General features: G+C 35.3%; 1 protein-coding gene across 4 annotated transcripts in view; it reads left to right on the top strand.

The window, feature by feature from the left end:
* The window catches only part of LOC115256613 (uncharacterized), a 289353-nt gene that overhangs the window by 20880 nt on the left and 262341 nt on the right, over positions 1-6132 (top strand). The gene's annotated exons all lie outside the window — the stretch shown is intronic.

Raw genomic sequence — 6132 nt, 5'->3', positions numbered from 1 at the left:
TAATTTTAATTTTAATTTTAATTTTAATTTTAATTTTAATTTTAATTTTAATTTTAATTTTAATTTTAATTTTAATTTTAATTTTAATTTTAATTTTAATTTTAATTTTAATTTTAATTTTAATTTTAATTTTATTTTAATTTTAATTTTAATTTTAATTTTAATTTTAATTTTAATTTTAATTTTAATTTTAATTTTAATTTTAATTTTATTTAATTTTAATTTTAATTTTAATTTTAATTTTAATTTTAATTTTAATTTTAATTTTAATTTTAATTTTAATTTTAATTTTAATTTTAATTTTAATTTTAATTTTAATTTTAACTTAAATTTTAATTTTAATTTTAATTTTAATTTTAATTTTAATTATTTAATTATTTAATAATTATTTAATATTATTTAATAAATTTAATAAAAATTTAATTAAAATTTAATTAAAATTTAATTAAAATTTAATTAAAATTTAATTAAAATTTAATTAAAATTTAATTAAAATTTAATTAAAATTTAATTAAAATTTAATTAAAATTTAATTAAAATTTAATTAAAATTTAATTAAAATTTAATTGAAATGAAATTAAATTTAAACTAAACGAAAAATAAATCAAATTAAATGAAAGATTAAATTAAAATTAAAGTTACTCACCGGCTCGATGAAGCCAAACTTAACGGAATCGGACACTGTTTTGGAGATGACTGGTTCCGGCGACAGTACGACGAGAACGAAACGGACTTAGTGGCCAAGAGCAGCGACGAGGAATTGACGGGTTGGACAACCGAACGACGGAAATGGCACGGGTTTAACTAACTGAGACGAGAATTTTTTTCATTCTCTCGACCGACGAACGCGATTTTCAAGCTGCCGCAATCAACAAAGTTTTTTTCCACTGCCATTTGCTCAACTGTCAACGATGCGCGAAAAAATCGAACATTCAGCATAAATTCGGAGTTATGATTTATGCTCTCCAAAAATTTTCGATGAGCAACATGTCTAACCAATGCCTAACAGTGTCGAACGCCTAACTTCCTCCGTGCTGGGTAGGCTGTTTGCTCAGGGGACCCGCATGCGGCAAGGTAGGCCTACTGCTCATCTTTTGCGAGTGTGTTAGTGTGACTGGCAACGCGACCAGAAGCCTAGTCGAATCCTGCTTGAAAATCGGTTTGTTTTGTCGATGGGGGTGGCCCGCGAAATCGCATTGTGTTGTTTGGGAAGGCCCGCTCGATGCATGTTAGGTAGGCGTAGTTTGTTCGAGTTTGACGTGCCTGCACCCTCCCTGTGTTTGCTCTAGGCATCCGATTTTCCGGAACACTCATTTTCACTCACTTTTTCACACACACGCGAGGAAAACTTAACCGCACTAAAACAAACGAGCACTCTCATCCGGGTCTGCACCCGCTTGCCATCACCCAGAAGATTCGCTATTCTCCTGGCAGGATCGCCAAATGTGGAGCTTTGGATTATTGTGGGCAAGCGGGTGCCCCCAGGAAGTAAATTCTGTTTGTCTTTTGACATTTACCAAGTGGTGACGCGACGACCATTTACACGCCTACTAGATTGCTTGATGGGCATTTGGCAGACCATGTGCTACCAGCGTTCATTGGATGGCTAGTCGAACAACAATGCTTATTCAATACCACACAAGGGTGATGGGGCTTTTCGTTGACACGTGACAGCTTGGAGTGGCGTATTGCTGCTGGTCAAACGTAGAGTGGACAAACAACCTGTAACGATACATACAGACGATTTTCGAAGGGACACGAGGTGGACAAGTGGAGCAACAAGACTGGGATATCAAATAAAGACACGAAGTGGACAAGTGGAACAACAAGACGGGAAATCACACGAAGACTTCAGCTTGCTTCAAGAAGTCGTACACAAGCTTCATAAACTCAAGATCAAGTTAACCCAACACATCTCTAATGTCTTTCTTTTCTGGTTTCCCTCGGGCCCTGAGGGATGCCCATAAATCGGATCTGGCAATACCGTATTCGGGACATTCCCACGCAACATGGTTGATATCTTGATAGCTTGCCCCACAGCTACAACGATTGCTATCTGTGAGCCCTATTCGATAGAAATGCGAGCCCAGAGAGTAGTGATTGGACATAAGTCGACACATTATGTTGATAAAATCTCGACCCATGTCCAACCCCTTGAACCACGCCGTCTTCGATACCTGTGGGAGAATTGAATGTAACCACCTGCCCAACTCATGAGGCCGGTAAAGCACTCCACCACAGAGAACAGACATCCAGGCTAGAACAAATTTCATTCGGAAAGTTGTGTAAGGATTTGTATCTTTACTTGAGTAAGGTTGCAAACCACCCAACAAACATTTTTGCTGTACAAGAGTGGAACAAAGTACTCTTAAGCAAACTATAGCTTAAGAAACTGTTATTTAGCTAGTTATGTTACTTGGGCAATACACGATGACAACATTGACGCCACCAAACACCATATTGCCACAGTCAGTGGTGAATTGAAACATTTCAAGTGGTGAATTAAATTTGTATGGGGAATTAACCGATTGCAGCGCCACGCTATTGCCACTTGTGTTGCCGATTTCAAATGGCCGTTAAATTCCTTACACAGTTTCGAAACTGGACTTGGATGTCTGTTCTCTGTGACTCCACGTATTTCCTAAGCGAAATACGATCATTTTTGAGTGCTCTATCGAATCAAGCATATAACATCACCTTGGTTTGGGTCCCTTCACATTGCTCGATCCCTGGCAATGAGAAAGCGGACTCACTCGCCAAGGTGGGCGCTATGGAAGGCGATATTTATGACCGTCATATCGTCTTCAATGATTTTTTTTCTATTTCTCGTCAGCATGCCTTGGTCAGTTGGCAACAAAAATGGAATCTAATGTAATCATATTGTAATCCAATTGTAATCATTATAAAGAATCAAATTTTAAAAATATTGTATAATAGATTCACAATAGAAAACAATATTAACAAAAGAATCTGTTGTTTTTTCAATTGTTTTTCCCATAGCCCTAATTGTTAGGCTGACCATACGTCCCGTATTCAACGGGACAGTACCGTTTTTATAACCTTTTGGGCGTGTCCCGTCGTATTGTGGAAAAAGATAAAAATGTCCCGTATTTTTCGGAAAACGAGCAGGTAACAAAAAAGCAAGGGGGAGTCGCTGAGCACATCTTTACTTGCGCCAATTATTTTCAGTGTGCCACCCTGTGCCACCGGGTATTGAATTGTGCCTCAGTGTGCCCCGAAGTGCCACTGCTTGATGATTCAGATTTTGCTTGGCAACTACCAAGACAACCAACTGTTTGTTTTCATTTTGCAGGTCAAATGCACATGGTTGCCTAGTTTTTTCACCCAAACTCAAGTGTCAAAATTGTGCCTCAGAGTGCCTCGGTGTGCCACACAGCGTATAAGACGGTGTGCTTGGCACCTCTTGGCACAATGTTCCAAGCGACTAGCCCCTTGCAAAAAAGTTAAGTTCAACTTGTTAAGATAATGTTTCAAAATATTTTCCTAATGTGACTCTTTTCAATGAAACAGATATTCTTTGATTTAGAAGTAAAGGTTCATCCTGTTGAAATTTTGAGTTCAATATTTATTATTTGAAATATCAAAAATATTACCCTAAAGCTTACTGAAATTCACAGTTTAAACGATATTTCGTGCTTTTATTTGAATTCTCAATAAGTTTAAAATGTAGTTTGTGAAGTGTTAAGCCACAATTTAGTATTACATGGTAGTAAATATAAAGAAAAAACAGATATGGGCCAAACTACGATTCTCATAAAATAATTACATTCAAAAATAAACATACCGAATGTTTAGCATTTTTAGTCATTCTTCATTTGCAAAAAAAAAATAATAAAGCAATAAAATATTATGGGGTAACACAAATTAGGAAAGTTATTCAGATGCTCATATGGTTTTAAATAACATAAAAATGGCTTCTCCAAGTTTTAGCCAAAAATAATAGAATAAAGGTGATGAATAAAATGTGATTTGGACTCTAACCAAGATAAACCTTATTTTCTAACCGGTTATGAATCTTGCTGTCTTCAATTGTCTTTAAAATTAAATTTCTTAGAAGTTTGTTGAACATCATTTTTTTAATACTGCGGAAAAACAAATCCATTAATAATTTCTTTGTTTTTTCTTGGTTTTATAATTATTTAACTTTTGCACGCTTTAACTTTTAAATCTCTTGATTGATTTCTTCTCATGGCAGCTGAATAAAAGCTTACTCAGCCAAAAATTTATAATGAAGTTAAGGAGCGGCTTATTCGTCTGTTGTACACAGCAATAATGTTTGTTGCGTTTTCTTTTAACATAATTTCAAAGATAACTTAGTGGTCTCAAAACATTGCTTACACTCGCAGGTTTCTTTTGTTATTTACATATTTGCTTTTATAGGAGCACACGAATGTGTATATCTGAGAACTTTTGGAGTATAATCGTTTCCAAATGTATATATTAAACAATTTATAATTTCAGTCCTAAACATTTTATGTGTCCCGTATTTTATGATCATATGTCCCGTTTTTATCTTGTTACTATCTGGTCAGCCTACTAATTGTTCGTTTTTATCCGGGTATGGTCGGACATTATTTCCCCGCTTTCCATTCATGAGAATATTGAAAAATCTGCAGTTTGTTGTGTCGCATACATAGGTTTGCAGAATTTTCATATCTGACCCCTTCCTGAGGTACCGGTCCGGAACACCCAAATGGCCATAAATTCGGAACGGCTTGACCGATTCGAACCATTTTCAATAGGAAACAATAGGACCAGATTCCACGTCGAATGAACCGTCGGTCATTAAAATCGGTGGAGGTTAACTATCAAAAAATGACGTAAGTTTGTTTTCTACTCACACATACACACATACACACACACATACATCACTTCAATTCGTCGAGCTGAGTTGATTGGTATATGTGACTCAAAACTCCTTCTATCAAAAAGTCATATTTGGAGTGAACATATAGCCTTTCCAGTACAGTTAGTGTACGAGAAAGGCAAAAATTGCAAAAATCATCTAAAAAAGTAAGATAATTGATAAAATACTAATTTTTCATGAACTGGGAAGAAAACCAACATGATCGAAATGAAATCAATCTAGAGTGCGGTGCAACAGTTCGCAAATCACTATATCTTGGCAAGACAAAGTTTGTCGGGACAGCTAGTTTGAAATTCGGCATGTCTCGTTGGACAAATGTACGACTACAGACAACCAGACGTCGCACTCTACTCACTTCCCATCGTTGCTCTTTTTAACGGATTATTCAAATATTCTGTAGTTCGCAAATCGCTCGCTCATAGCGCTCGCATCGTTTTCGTTCCTGTTTGACGTTTGCTCACTACCGCCATCTACTCAGTGGGTTTGCGAACCACAGCGTAATTAGCATTGGGCGAGTATGATTTCGTGACGATGATTTTTATCGCATTTTATTCCAAGTGATACGTCTGTTTGTCTGTGCACCAGATTTACCAAACCCTCGTGCGAGTTTTAGAACGGTTGCACAAGAAGGAGGCAGTCCCAGACTCCTGTCCAAATCGTTTCAATCGGGTGCCCTGAAAGTCCCTCTCTTCCTCAATATATAATGTTATATGTGTCTGGTGTGTAGTAGTGTGATTATTTATTATATGATAAAAAATACTTTTTTGTTATCTGAAACCTGAAATTTTATGATTATATTTCATAAGCATTTATTCATACATTAAATTTACCTAAATTCTCCTGAAATAAAATATTAATTAGTAACAAAAATTCAAATAAAACACATACATAAAAACACACACACACCAAACTTGGATCTTAAAATGTACATAACTGCCTGTTTACTGTAGACAGGAAAATATGTAGCACGATCTTAATTTGGCGTGGGCTTTCGACAAATATGATCAGGGTCGACCCATAAATATAGCCGGAGTTCGTGACAGAGACCCTAGAGAAATTAAACGAAGATTTTTTCTTGTTAGAATTATAATGTATATTGTTAATGAATTTTCAGCGGAAACCTAACAGTATTTTTATTTATTTTTTCACCGTACCTGAGAGCTTTCTAAAAAAAAAAAGGAATTATACGCAACCGTTTAGTATATTGGACAGGATTTTTTCTCTTTATTTTTTGGACCAAATTT

The sequence above is a fragment of the Aedes albopictus genome, chromosome 1 (genome assembly GCF_035046485.1).
Source record: "Aedes albopictus strain Foshan chromosome 1, AalbF5, whole genome shotgun sequence".
Lineage (NCBI taxonomy): Eukaryota > Metazoa > Arthropoda > Insecta > Diptera > Culicidae > Aedes > Aedes albopictus.
The sequence above is the reverse complement of the archived record's forward strand: the minus strand, read 5'-3'. Positions and strand labels throughout refer to the sequence as shown.